Source organism: Catharus ustulatus, chromosome 4 (assembly GCF_009819885.2).
Source record: "Catharus ustulatus isolate bCatUst1 chromosome 4, bCatUst1.pri.v2, whole genome shotgun sequence".
Classification (NCBI taxonomy): Eukaryota; Metazoa; Chordata; class Aves; order Passeriformes; family Turdidae; genus Catharus; species Catharus ustulatus.
Genome location: NC_046224.1, coordinates 50,968,574 through 50,982,762, shown reverse-complemented (window position 1 = coordinate 50,982,762; position 14,189 = coordinate 50,968,574). Strand labels below are relative to the sequence as shown.

Below are 14,189 nucleotides of genomic sequence, written 5' to 3'. Positions count from 1 at the left end.
ATACACAAGAATTTACTATTCCTGTAAGTTGGAGGAACATGAGGAGAAAAAGTGGAAACAAAGAAAAGGAATTATGGTGGGGGAAGAGGGGAAAAAAAGAAAAGGAATCATTCAGGCATTTCTTGGCTGCTAACCTGTGCTCTGGAACTCTCTAATCAATCTCCGTACTTATTCCCTGAAGTTTAATATATGCATAATGAAATAATGACAAAGAGGGATGAAGACAGATGCCTTCATTTGCATGAACTAGCTTATTAGATAGTCAAGCTTGCTGAACAAATCACTGCAGCGAAACAGTAGAACATCCAGTTGCAAGAATCTACCTGTGTGATTTCTTTTTTCATCTAAATTGTCACCATATCCCACTAAATTAGCACAGAAACTGAGATAGCATCATATTAGCACATAGTGACATGGCACATATTAGCCTGTGAGACTGTAGGAACATTTTGCATCTTCAGGTCACTTCAAAAATGTGTTTGTGGGTTTTTGCAAAAATCTGAATGTGACATCAGCATAAGAGGCTTATATTATGCCAGAGCACCCCCACTATTACATACAGAAAAAAGGAATTCCTCTATCAAACTTCAAAATATAATGTAAATTTCACAGGAAAGTTTTTTTGGCTTTTAACATTTACTCTTATTCTCCAAAAAACTCTTATTCTCCAAAAACTTTGAGTGAAGAAGAACAAAGATTACAACTACTTCCTCTCCAAAAACATTCAGACATGCTTACTGTATATTCTGGTTCACCTCTACTTCAAAAACACATCTTGTGTGTTGGGTCTATTGCAACATCCTTCTCTTCTTTCAGTGACCAAGAGGTTAAAACAGACAGGAAAATGTTTATATAAATTGAAGAAATAGCTAAAATTTCAAACAGGCTGCAATAGATAAAGATTCAGCTGAAAAGTTCTACCTGGAGGCTTTAATGACGTCTTTCATTCCAAGCACAGTGCAATGTACAGAATCTCAACAAGGATGCAAATCAGGAAACTGCTAACACACCTCAAAGCATGCTTGTTGAAAATACTGCTTTTAAAGTTAGATTGTGTCTAAAAAAGAGACATAAATAAAGCTTTTCTAAATAAAGGCTGTGCTTAAACAGAGGGAAACTGCAGGATGAGAGCACTTCTTCAGGTTGCTGACTCCCTGCAAACAATTCACAAGATGTGGTTATCTCTGGTTTTTTCTCCTCTTCTTTTAAAGGACATACTTGCCAGCATTTTAAAAGAAAATATTTAAATTCTAAATTATTTTAAGTTGACAAAATTACTTAAGGAACCTAGCAGGCTTTTCTCAATACAGACACTTCAGTGCAGAGATCTTCCACCATCATTGAGAGTAAAATTTGCTGAACAGAACTAGAGAAAAAGTTATGGAATTTCATATGGTTCATATGGTTCCAGGGTGGTATAAAACTTTGCTAAGTTACACAAACAAGTGCATTCTGAAATTTTCTTCTTCTTCACATAAATCAGTTTGTGGTGTTTTTGAAATGAAATAAACTTCTGCTCCCTGTGGTCATATAAAGTGTCAGTGAAAGAGTCTTTGCTCCAGTTCTTCTTTCCTTTCTTGCATTTCCAAAGGCTGTAACAAGTCTACAAATTCATCATATTTTCCTCAGTGAAGACCCAGAGCTTATGATGCAGATAATCAGCCTAATGTTAGCTGCTACAATCTCGTAAGACTGTTTGGTATGGATTTGAGTTTCTCATGCTTATTTTTAAGTATATATGCATTGGAAAAATATAAGATGATGCCCCGACATCTTCTGATTCCCATGTTTTGACTACTGGTCAATGATATTTTTATAGAGTAGTAGATATATTAAAATTTGCAGTGGATCAGCAAATAAAATGTTCTAATCTTTACTCCAATTTTATACACAAACTCGGACTATAAAATGTATTTACAACTTGTCAAAAATACTCTGATTTCCCCAATACCCTTAACTCAGGCCATGAAAAGCACGTCTTACCATACATTATAATCATATCCAGTTATCATCCTTGTTGGCTAGCACTTAAGCTAGACTGACTTAAACAGCTTTCCTATTATTTTCTGTGGTGTGTGATTAAGTCAAGCTTCATGATTGGATAGATATTCCCATCCACTGTATGCTCTCTATTGCACCATTACCTTTTGTTAGTGGCTAAAGAAAAAGCCCTGGCTTTTAATGGCTTCATCAGAGTTATGTACCATCCTTATCATAAAATTGCATAAGTTCCTTACTGGGTATCTGGGTTTGTAACTACGACTTTGTAATGACTTTCAAATATACTTGCTAAACTTTCAATTCCAGAAATAAATCTGAAATCTTTCTGAAAGAGACCACTTTTAGTCACTTGTGACTATGTTAAATGCAAGTTATTTAGAAACTATTAAGAGTACTGCAGCATTTTTATCCTTGATAGATGTGGTCCGCTTTGTTGCAGTCTTGGTATAACAGCATGATTTCCCTGTACGACCTCTATCAAATTTCACTTCTCACTTTCCTTTACAGAAGCAATATTTTGGGATTCAACAGTCACACTGTGTTATCAGGTATGATCACTCATCCTGTGGCAGTGGTATCTAAAATTCAGCTCTAACCCATCTCATTTTTCTATGACATTGCGTCTTCAGTATCTCAAAGGTCAATGCTCATTTTCTATATCATTTATCCAACAATTATTCAGGGTCACAGTGTCATCTAATATAGGAAGAAGGTCTTGGCAGAATCTTGTCTCACAGTTAACTATTAAGCAGGGTTCATTTTGCTTCATCAATAAAATCAATTAGCATTAAAGGTTGATATTTGTTCCTGCTTGGATTGATATTCACAGTGTCCTTCTACCAATAGTTTCTGTGAATAAAAATAATGAAATCTCCTGACTTTGGCATTGTTGCTGTGTGTTTTGCTTTCTTGTACTTTTTCCAGATTGGTAATAAGGGAGACTTTACTGAAGAGCCTTCTTTATGTGTTTATTCACATAACATTAGTGGATTCCCAAGCCACACAGACATAAAGTGAGACACATATCTGCAATTTGGATAAGGGCAATAAATAAAAATAACTCGACTAATCTGCATTCTCCTAGCCTGTATATCACCCACAAAGTAAAAAAAGTACCTTAATCTACCAGTGTAAAAGATGTGAATGGATGTGTGCACCTATATATATATATGTATATAAAACCCAACAGGTGCTCAGTAAATTAATTACAAAATTAAAGTTGCCAAAAGGTTATTTGGGAACCCTCCAGGTGATCAAACCTCTCCCTGGCCAGAATAATTAATACAAACCATGAATATGTAAAGAAGACAGTATAACACAGCAGTACTTACTATACCTTTGTGTTAGTGAAGTTGTGACTGTCACTCAGATGCTTTTTCTCCTTCTTTTGACACAATTCCCCAAGATTATTAGTAACAAAAGAGAGGACAGGAAAGTCATGAAACAGTTTTCACAATAGTTAAAGAAAAATGCCTGGGAGCAAAGACCCCTGAAGCACAACTTGAGTATTTTAACAAAGGGAAGATTAAATGGTGATTTCACAATGAAGTGACTATAAAGGATTAAGTGAATTTTGATGAAAAACAACTCCTTCTTACAAATGAGGTGAAGCTGAACCTGCACATACTTAAACTAAAAATAAATGCAGTGACTCTAATCACAAAAGGTTATGATGGGTTTTGTATCACTGGCAACCATAAATAGATCGAATGTCCTTTTAAAATACAATTCAAATACAAGCTGAGATACAAATAAATTCCAGGAGGTTGTATGTTTTGTTTAGACAGTCACAAATACCTCTTTTGGCCCCATAAATTCACAGTAAATACCTTGAAACTCAAAGAGACAAGACCTTTGTTCCTACCATTGCACTTTTAAATAGCAAGGAAACAGAATCTAGTTTACACTGATGTTACAATAAACTTCTGGTCTTCCAGATCCTGCACAACCCAAAACACTTCTTCTATTCTACACTATGAGGCATGCCATTACATCTCTGTCTGCCCCATGCACCACGGATGTGATGAGGAAGACACATGAGCACCAGAATCTCTTTTCTTCTTTTGCTTGTAAGACATGAATAGAATAGAATAGAATAGAATAGAATAGAATAGAATAGAATAGAATAGAATAGAATAGAATGCACGAAAATGCTATAAGGCAAACAAGCGAAGAGACAACCTTTTCTCCATCCATACCAAATACTTTCAGCCATTTCATATTGGCAAAATGGACATAGAATTTTTTAGGGCAAAAAAATTGTATAAATCAAGGTGTAGAGTAAGAACGAGAAGCTTTGCTCCACTGATACACTTGAAAAGAAGAGGCAGACTACTATCCAGATCTGGGGTAGAATATTTTGGTGTTATCTTTGTAGACAGTATATTATTTCCTTAATATTTTCATGCCCTGAAATGATAATCACTGAAGAAACTAGAAGAGATATTAAAAAAACCCCGAGCAGATGGAAATCATGCACTAAGTCCTTTAAAGAGGCATTAGAAAATATATTAGGAATATTAAAAACATCAAGTTAATTATCTATAACTGTAAGATAAAAAGAAATTGTTAAGTGCAAAAAGACTCAAGCAGGCAAATCATAAAAAAAAATTATCCCTAACTTCTCAGATGAGCTGAGCAAACTTCTCAGTCTTAAAGGAACAAGCCTGGATTTTGTTTGCTAGTCCACAGAACTGTGCAACACAAGACTTTTGAAAGAAAGCAATGCCCTCCTGGGTCAGACCAACTCTCCATCTAATCCTGCTCCGTAGTGCAAAGCAAGAAAATAAGGTTTAGGGAGAGAATGAGAGCCAGCCGACTTTGCCCAGTCTGGTCCTGCCACAGCTCCTTGACACCCAGTAGAGCCACATAAGAGAGTACAATGCTTCTCAGTCTTTGTAGTATTTACATATGAAGCTCTTGGCAATTAACTTACTCAGTCTCTTCTGAATCCACTGACACAGTCTGTATACACAGATTTACTGCTTGCTCTTCCTCTCTAGAGACACTGGATCAATGAGTATCTCAACTGAATGATGCAGAAATCATTTTTGCTGTTGAATACATATTTTTCCTCCAATGCTGGACTGATAGCAGTATAGAGAAGAACGTTTAAACAGATTTCCACTCAGAGACAAAGATACTGCCTGAAATTCCCTTCTGAACATACTGGGGAACCTGAGCATTCCTCATGGATCTTCTCATGTACTATCCATTTTTCTGAAGATAACCCCTTTACTTGCCCCAAGAAAGCCCAGCCCTGCTATCCTGTGAAAATGCAGTTATTTTTCAAGAGATCAGCACTAAATTTTAGCTTCTCAGTTACGCAGAAGAACCTCTAGTAGCTGTAACAGGTTGCTGTATTCCACAGGGGACAGTCAGTCTGGTTTCATAAAGTTTTAGAACTTCTTGTAGGCAGCAGTGATTATTGGGATTGGTAAGTTTTATGTTCAGCCAGGAAGGGATGGCGATCAGATGCACAATCCCAGGGCTACAAATCTCCCTGTGCCTGGGCACCTCCTTCCTTAAAAGAAGGACCTTTAAAGAGCATATGGTTTTCCTCCCTCTTTCCAATCTCACCCAGCTAGTCCAGGGTCTCTTTCAGAAACTTTCTCCATGCTCCTATTTAAAACCTAGTCTTGACCATCTTTCTTTTTTTCCTAGTTTCCCTCTCCTCACATGTCCATTACACCATTTCTTCTTTTAACTGAAACCTTTAAAGAAGAACAAATTTTTCAACAGACATCACCAGCACTATGATTAAAATGAACAAAACCAACCATCACAGGGGTATCTTTCCTTTGTGGAGCTTAGAGAGCATGCCAGAATTGTGCAGGAAAACAATTGTCCTGGAAGTTGGATCCCCAGCCTCAGGAGATGCGCTGGTGCTTCCCTATTTTCAGTTCCAAGCTCCATTCAAAATCCTGTGGTATCACTGTAACTGGAAGGCAGGCACTAGGGACTCGTGCTTCATACTAACAAATGGCCACAGGAGTACCTGCACATGTACACACTGCAAGCACATTTGCTGAGCACAGAACAACTCATTCAGAACTGCCCATCCCTGCCCCAAAATGAGTGTGTACAACAGCTAAATTGCTGAGGCAGTTTTTAAAACGATGTTATAGATGCTATATGGTACATCATTCTATGCTACATATAGCTAAATGGATTTTTCTGAAAAAAAATGCAGCTGCAATAAATTAATACATTTTTCTTTGAAAGGCTAAGGTTGGCAAAACTATAAGCAATTAAATCCAAATACACATGAAGGTGTTTGGCATCAGCAACAAAATCTGCTACTGGATGTGTGAATAGAGAAAATCCTTTAAAGCCAGTTACATTTTCAGACCTTGTATCAGTTGGGTATTTGAAAAAGTGCACATTCCTCATGCACAGTATTGCCCTTAATACATTTTCTCCTTCATGGTAAAAGGAGTCAAATGAGACTGTTCCCTATCCTAATCCTTTTCAGTACTGAAAAACACAAGCATGTAGCAGACCTGTAAAGAATATGTATAAATAAATCATCAGCAATCTCAATTAGGTAATAACTCAGTCACCTTTGTCAATTTTCTACAAGACAAATTTCTTTCATGTTTATCTGTATGTGAAACACGAATGACATATGAAGTCCTTCCCACAAAGTTATTTCTATGAAAAAGAGGAAGGACAAGAAAGAAATCTTCAGTAATAAATATGTGAAAGCAAATTCAGAAATTTTCAATGTCAGTGGGAAGGAAAAGACACATAGCTCTGCAGTTGCTTTACCATTTGGTAAACCTCCAGTAGGTTAAACAAACACACAGGGAAGTCTGTAAATGATACAGCAACTGTAGCCTCTCATCAAACATGAAAATCGGCAAATGACTTTGCAGATATAATAAACACCTCAACTGCAGAAAAGCTTACTAGCCTGTGATCTGCATTTCACAGGTCAGAACGCTTGCTTCTGCTCAGAAATCACCCAAGATCGTTACCATAATAACTGCGACTGCAGAGGTTACGGCTAATGGATTTCTAAATGCTTAAAATCTCTTCAGTGGCATTTTGTGCTGAGTTTTAAAAGTACATTGTAAAAGTAAGTGTCTATGAGAAAAATGCAAATTGAGGGAAAGAAGTGCTTTTGTAGACACATACTTGAATTTCCTAACCCAGTTTTTACTGATACACGTTTTATTTTCAAGTTTTACTTCTGCAATGAATTCTTTTTTCTCACCGTGAGACTATGAAAAGTGTTGGGGCTGATTTTGACAGGTTTTCTCAGGCAAATCATGCTCTTACTCTGCAAAACCAGTTAGTCAATGAAGACTGTTTCACATTTTAGTGGGGAATGACAAATTAGGTAACGCAGTGCTGCATGGGTGACATCAGAGTGCTTCTGAAATGTGAGGGAAGCTGAAGTTAAAGGCAAGGCAGGTTTCTTTTGACAAGGATGGAAAAAGTGACTGAGGGCTGCACAAGTCAAGCAGCATTGCTTGAGAAGGTGCCTGCACTGTAGCAAATGATGCAAGGGGGCCTGCTGATGCTAGGAGCATTCTGACAAAAAATAACAGGATCATTTCAATCTTCTGCAGCTTTCCTCAGCAGAGCAGCCTGAAGGAATTGGACCAAGTTAACTGCAGCATGAGAACAGCTGCTTTCAAACACTCATCATCTTGCCAATGCCATATTAATCACCAAGGAAAGCAAAACTGGCTCTGGAGCTGTGTTTGCACATAGGTAAGCACACACCCACAGGGATGCATCATCCGTCTGTCACATCTGTCAGTCACTGGGAACCCGGCTCAGACGTTAAGAGCTGAGCTACAGGAATAACCTGGGAGCTGTCTTCCCTCCTGAGCAGTGCCACTTAATGGAACTTAGATCCCAGAATCACTTCAGAAGTCTAATTTTTTTTTTTTCAATCAATGTGGACTTCTTTTAAAAACCATTTTAGCCCTCTCTATTACTTTCCAGATTTCTCACATTTTTCTGAGATTATCTTGCAACAGAAAATTAATGTACTCCATCTATTCTACTATTACGATATGCAGTACAGAACTTTTCCTCATTTAAATCGAGGCACAGCACACACGATCTTACATTCAGCTAATACAATTCTATATTGGCAATACAATGACATCATAACTGGATCACATGTTCTGCCTTTAATTTAGACCGGATTCTGGAATTTTTGTATTTATATATATATACAGATATATATATAAATTAAATTACTTTTTTATTTCTTCACAACCTCAGCTTGCTTTCTGATAGTAATATATTTTTATTTAAACACACATTTCTAGATGTTACAAAAGTCCAAGAATCATAGTGAAGAAAGAAATAGGGTCTTTAAAATTCTTCAGCTTCCACCTGACCTACATTTGAGATCATCGGTTGTGGGCAGTAGACAAACCCCTCAGGAAAGCCAGATTTGATGCAGCTTGAGACAGAATATGAGCATTAGCTGCACAGCAGGCTATGGGGCAGGAAGGGGGGAAAAAAGGCATACCTCTGTATTTTTGTAAACAGCTCCATGTGTTCAGAGCCAAGGATCAGATGAGAACTGCCTTACTGCTTTCTAATGACATTTACATTGTGTATTTAAATATTTCAGAGCCTGAAAATTCCCAGGATGTTAATTATTGGTTTTATTACAATAATTTAGTATTTCATAACTTCTCTTAGGAATATTTTGTGTCCTAAGCAATTACTGAGGACACTACATCATACGGCAATTACTTTTTTAGTATCAGCTCTGTAAATATTATCTTTTCAAGGCATTTTAAGTTTCTTTGATTTGCATGTGCTCCCTTCTAGCTAAGCAGTTCAAAATTCAGCCTACCCTAAAATTATGTTTGTTTAACATTTTATTTTTGCATTAAAATCCTTTTACCAAGCTCCCCCCAAACAAGGCTGCAAACCATCTACTAACAGCAATTGCAGATCTTGAGCCACTGCAGAGGATGTGCTCAGGGCTGTACATTCACTCTGTTTTCCCTCCAGTTTGATGGCTACCCCTGTTCTTGAGATCAAATACTGTGCTGAAATACAAAACCTGTATTACAGCACACTTCAAAGAATCAGGTAGTGTGGAAAGAAAGTGCAGTATTTACACATGTACAAAGGAATAATCTAGTCGCTTTAATTTCAGACTTCAAAGTCTTGACAATTTTCCTTCAGAGCACAGTGACCTATTTTAACAACTGACCTGTTAGTGCCTCCCTGCAGCTGCATACAAAACTTGCAAATGACAAATAATAAAAAAAACTGGTCAGAGAGAAGAAGATGCTCCAGTTGGTGGAGAAAACGTCAAAAGAATTATTTATAATGTTTAGTCTTTTCCTATTTGTCTCTGCAAAGGCTGGTGTGCACTCTCACCATAAATGCAGACACCGTGCCTGTTCAGCAGATCCATTTTCACTCTGGAGTAGGAGGTGGCTGGGAGGAGACTTGGGAAGACTCCTGTGGGTCCCAGAGGCAGGCAGAGCTGGAGCATGAGGCTTACGTGGGAGGCAAAACAACAGTGGATTGAACAACATGGTGAGGACAAGACTTCACGGATTTCTGCCAGGTGTGTAGAGCAGGGCAGAAGGCAGGCAGCTCTGTTACTCTTCTGTCCCAGAGAACAGGAAAACTCCTCTCTTTGTTACTTGGTGCCTGTTTCTTGTGCAAGAATTTACTTAGGAAAGAGACAGCTCACAACCGCATCCATCCTAGCTAAACAAAATCGCTGCATTCACAGATGATTCAAATAGCTCTGCCAGTGTATAGTTCACACTACAGCTCTTCTGAGCCCTTCACTACTTCAGGCAACAAGACTTTACACAGCCAGAAGTCTCTTATGCACTACAACAGTGCACATGTCTAGGTCAGTAGACAGAAGAAGAAAAAAGTATGGATTTTTAATTTTTTAAAATTTAATGCCAACTAGACTGGGCACAGATTCTCTTTTTCCAAAAAAACTAAACAAAAATGAAACACTGAGAAGCTGAAACATTTCTCCTCAAAAAACTTTGGTGTTTTTTAATTATTTTTCTTTTAGTAATGGTAAGTTTTAAGACTCAATTAAAAATATGGACTAAAAACAAAATTAAGCAATTGTTGCAGATTCTATGAAATAATTTAATCTGTCTTAAATTTATGGTGTCTTATTTTCACTTCACAAAGCAATAGTTATTATTCTTGTGTCAGGTCACTTCTTTCCACTCCATGCCCCCAGTTTTCAGTAAGTGAATTGAAAACAAAGGAATAGGTGAAAAGCGAACAGTTTGCACAGCATTACTGTTGACTAATTTACCCATGTTGTTAAAACAGATAAGAGGGCATTGGATTTTAGTTTGGAAATCATGCGAACAGCTATTCAGCCTGTCCATGTTCAGGACAGCACAGGAACATGCATATCTTGAAGTAAATGCTAAAGTCTCCTTGAGTTCAAAGTGTTTCCTGAACAGTGCCATCAGCTCTTGACTTGTATCAGTGACACAGGAACAGCTGATGTCCTTTCTAAAGCTCCTGCAGGAATAAGCAATCCCAGGAATGACAGCTTTGGCTCACCCCTACTGAGCCAAGACCTGCCCTTGGCTGGGCACTGCCGCACCCTCGGTAAATCAGGAGACCTCGGTCCAGGAACTCAATGGGAATGATCTCCATCTGAACCTAGGGACTCAAGAGGCTGGCTAGCAAACACCTTAATTTTAAATTACACTTGTTTTTAACTGCATCTATGATTCTGAGGGAAGGGTCTTACCCTTGACTTCCAAAACACATAGTTTTCATTTTGTGTGCCTTAACACTAGTCCTGCAGTGAGAGTTTCTTCAGTGGGGCACAATATACGCACTCCCTTGGCTTCCATGAGGACAGGGTAGCAAAAAGGGTTCATTATAGTCTGGTTCACAGTCTAAATTTAAATGTTTAGAGGGGAAGATCTGTTTGTTTCTGACTGCAAGCTGCTTCTCACCCTAGCATTACCTCAAGCCTTACTTTTAAGTTAAAAAATTCTGACTGTGAAGCTAAGTAACATTTCAAACAATCATGTATATATAACTGTAACTAAACACCTACACATATGCAAAATAAAGCCCAAGTTTCAAACTGCATTATATTAATGCATATAATTTGAATTAACTATTATTTCAGCAATTCTGTAAATCCCTTTGAAAGGATCTGTTGCTTGTTGATTTTGCACCATGTGAAGACATGGCAAATATGACATGTAGTCTCATCACATGAATAATGCATTCTGCATCTCAAATAAGCAAGTACTGCTCCAGGGAGATGCTTAATCCATTCCTTCCTTCTGGGGATGAAAGGAATTAAACTAAGTGCAATGATCTCGCAGTATGTGCTCATTTGATTTTAATTATAAAATTATTATTTCAACATTTTTTCCTGTAAAATAAACCAAGCCTGAGCTCCATGAAACCTCTACAGAATTATATTACTTCTCTGTGCACTCAGTCAGTGCTCATCAATGTTGCTCTTTCAATACAGTTTCACATGGAAGGATAAAACCCACCTCTAGAGGTTTGCAGGTGGGTGAGTAGTTTCAGGCCTCACAGCAACAAAAGCTCCCCTTTCTGATAGTTGTCAAAAGGATGGAAGCAGTGAAATCCTTTAAAGTGAATTCAAATGTCATGAGAAGGAACTTTCACCAGACACAGGGAGATGCCACAATCCCATTACCAAGTTGAAAGATTTACATCTCAAATCCTGTGAATTTCCACTAGTATTTTTTCAGAGACTGTTGAAACCTGTGCAAAAATCTGCATACAATCAATTGCCTTGCTAAAACCCAGAAGTTTTCTCTTGGCTAATTCAATAGGCAGAGCATTCCTTGGGAATAGAACATCTGCTGTCCATGTCTTAGGAATGACAGAGCATCAAGTGGAACAGACAGCTATACTGTCAAAGGTACTCCCATGCTTCAAGCTTGAAAAAACAGCAGTTCAGGAATGTGATGTGTTATCAGGCATACCATCTGGGGGGATAGAAATGAATGCTTTACATGTAGGGTAAGATCCCCATGTGAAGATTACTGACAGTAACTGCAGCTGACATATTTCCATCCAGGTCCAGCAGAATTTATTGGGTTCACTGCATCACACCTTCCAATTCAAAAGCTATTTGGAGCTGACCTACATAATGTCAGAATTGTAATCCTGCTCCCTAGCAAAAGCAGCTGTTCTGTTTCTGGTCTTGTACTAATTATTGCTACTAGTTAATAGTAAACCTCCTACTGCCAAATGAAGTTGGCTAGCTGGGATGCTTCTGCACCTCTGCCAAGACTAATCCGTTATGTGAATAAAATGCTCACATACAAATGAGAATAGAAGCTATTTACAAGGTGCTATCTCACATACAACACATGGTGTCAAGTGATACAGATGTTTATAGGTTATTTTCAGAAACTTCAGTCAACTCCTAAATGTTCGAGTTAATTCTCAAAATAATGCTTAGTTTTGCAAAGCCTTTTATGTATCTAAACCCACAACATCCATTGTGCTACAATCAGAGTTTGCTGGAGCATGACGAATTTTAATTATAATTTTTTAAAATATCCAACCAGTTCAATCTCATTTATCCTTTGGAGTCCTAAGGTCTAGAGATGGAACAAGGCATTCAGATAAATGTCATCATTATATTAAAAGTTGAAGAATATACATAAGCTTAGATTAGCTGTTTTCAGAACACCTGAAATACAGCAAAGTACATGTTACCAAACACTTGTATTAATCTCTCTGAATAAACCGTGACTTAAGCAGAGCACACAGTAAAAATTTATCTGCAATGCTCTCAAAAACTCCAGAATGTGCAGTAAAATTGAAAAAAAATCAAAATAAATTGTCATTAGTCATGATGACTACTACTCAACACTTGAAATTCCTAATCTTATCAAATGCTCTGAAGACAAAATGTACCAGTATATTTTCAACAAACTTTCTCTTTAAAGAAGACAAATGAAAATCATCAGGAGTTCTCAAAACGTGAAAGGAGTTGTCTCACGTGAAACCACAAACTTCAGTCTGTTCTCAGACCTTAGCTTAAGTGTTTTATAAATACAGTAACCACACTATCAATGATAACTACTAAGATCACAGCAAAAAAATCAAAAAGTTAAATACTTTCAAGGTCATAGATATTACTGACCTATGAGCTACAGCATTACCTGAAAAGCACCCTAGTAGAGGTCTTCATTCACTCTGAAGAACAATGAATATCGATTTGTATTGATGTGGATAAAAAAAACCAAACTGGTTGATGTTTGTATAATTAAATATTTTCTTAGAAAAATAGCTGCATGCTGGATGCTGTACTTGTGTCTTTTCACAATGGTTATGATCTTCATCATTCTACCATAAAAATAACAATTTTTAAATCACTGGGATGTTTTCAAGAATGAATAACAATTTTCATTATAAGCAACACTAAATGAGGCAGCGTGCTCTCTCTCACACACAGAAACATGCACACAAAGCATCTACAAAATGTACTTTGGCTGCTCGCCATAGCTACTGGGATGAGATCTGAGCCTAGCAGTGGCAAAGGTCTGAGTTCCATTCCCCATCCACAAACTGTCTGTGGGTTGTATGTCTTTGTTCAATAATGAAGCCACTTAGCACAGGCAGTATTAACCATTAGAAGGTGGGTGACATGACCTTACAGCTTCTGGTTTCTACTGCAATGCATCTTCCCTTCGAGTCAGAGTTACTGTGCTTGAGGTGAGAACGGCAACATCAGTAATTCCACCTGAATGCAACCTTTGTCAGCATTCATTTGTTTTCATTAGAAGGTCTCTAAAATATTACTTGAGGTGAAAATCCCTTTAGATTGTTGCATAATATCATTGTCAAACTTGTACTTATATCAGGCTTGTTTGAAGGAACTAAGAGAGACACAGGTTGAAAGATCACTTATTTTAACTAGCAGTCTAATCTAATGGTCCAGCTTTGTGCGACGCGATGGCACAAAAGACAAGGATGGACAAGTGATTCTACACGTGGCAGAAAATCACATGAAGACAAGAACTCTGGCAGACTGTTTCTCTGTTAGACTTCTGAGTCTGGCTGATGAGTAGTAGAAAATATGAGCCAATCTCCCTCTATTATTGAAACCAGATATCAAAGAACAGTTTCAGAGGGCCTGGAAATATATGAGCCTCTGATGAAAAGGTGGCTGTGCTCAGTGTCTCAAATCTGCTGCA

General features: G+C 37.6%; 1 protein-coding gene across 16 annotated transcripts in view; it reads right to left on the bottom strand.

Moving 5' to 3' along the window:
* The window catches only part of GRIP1 (glutamate receptor interacting protein 1), a 312,190-nt gene that overhangs the window by 86,164 nt on the left and 211,837 nt on the right, over positions 1-14,189 (bottom strand). The gene's annotated exons all lie outside the window — the stretch shown is intronic.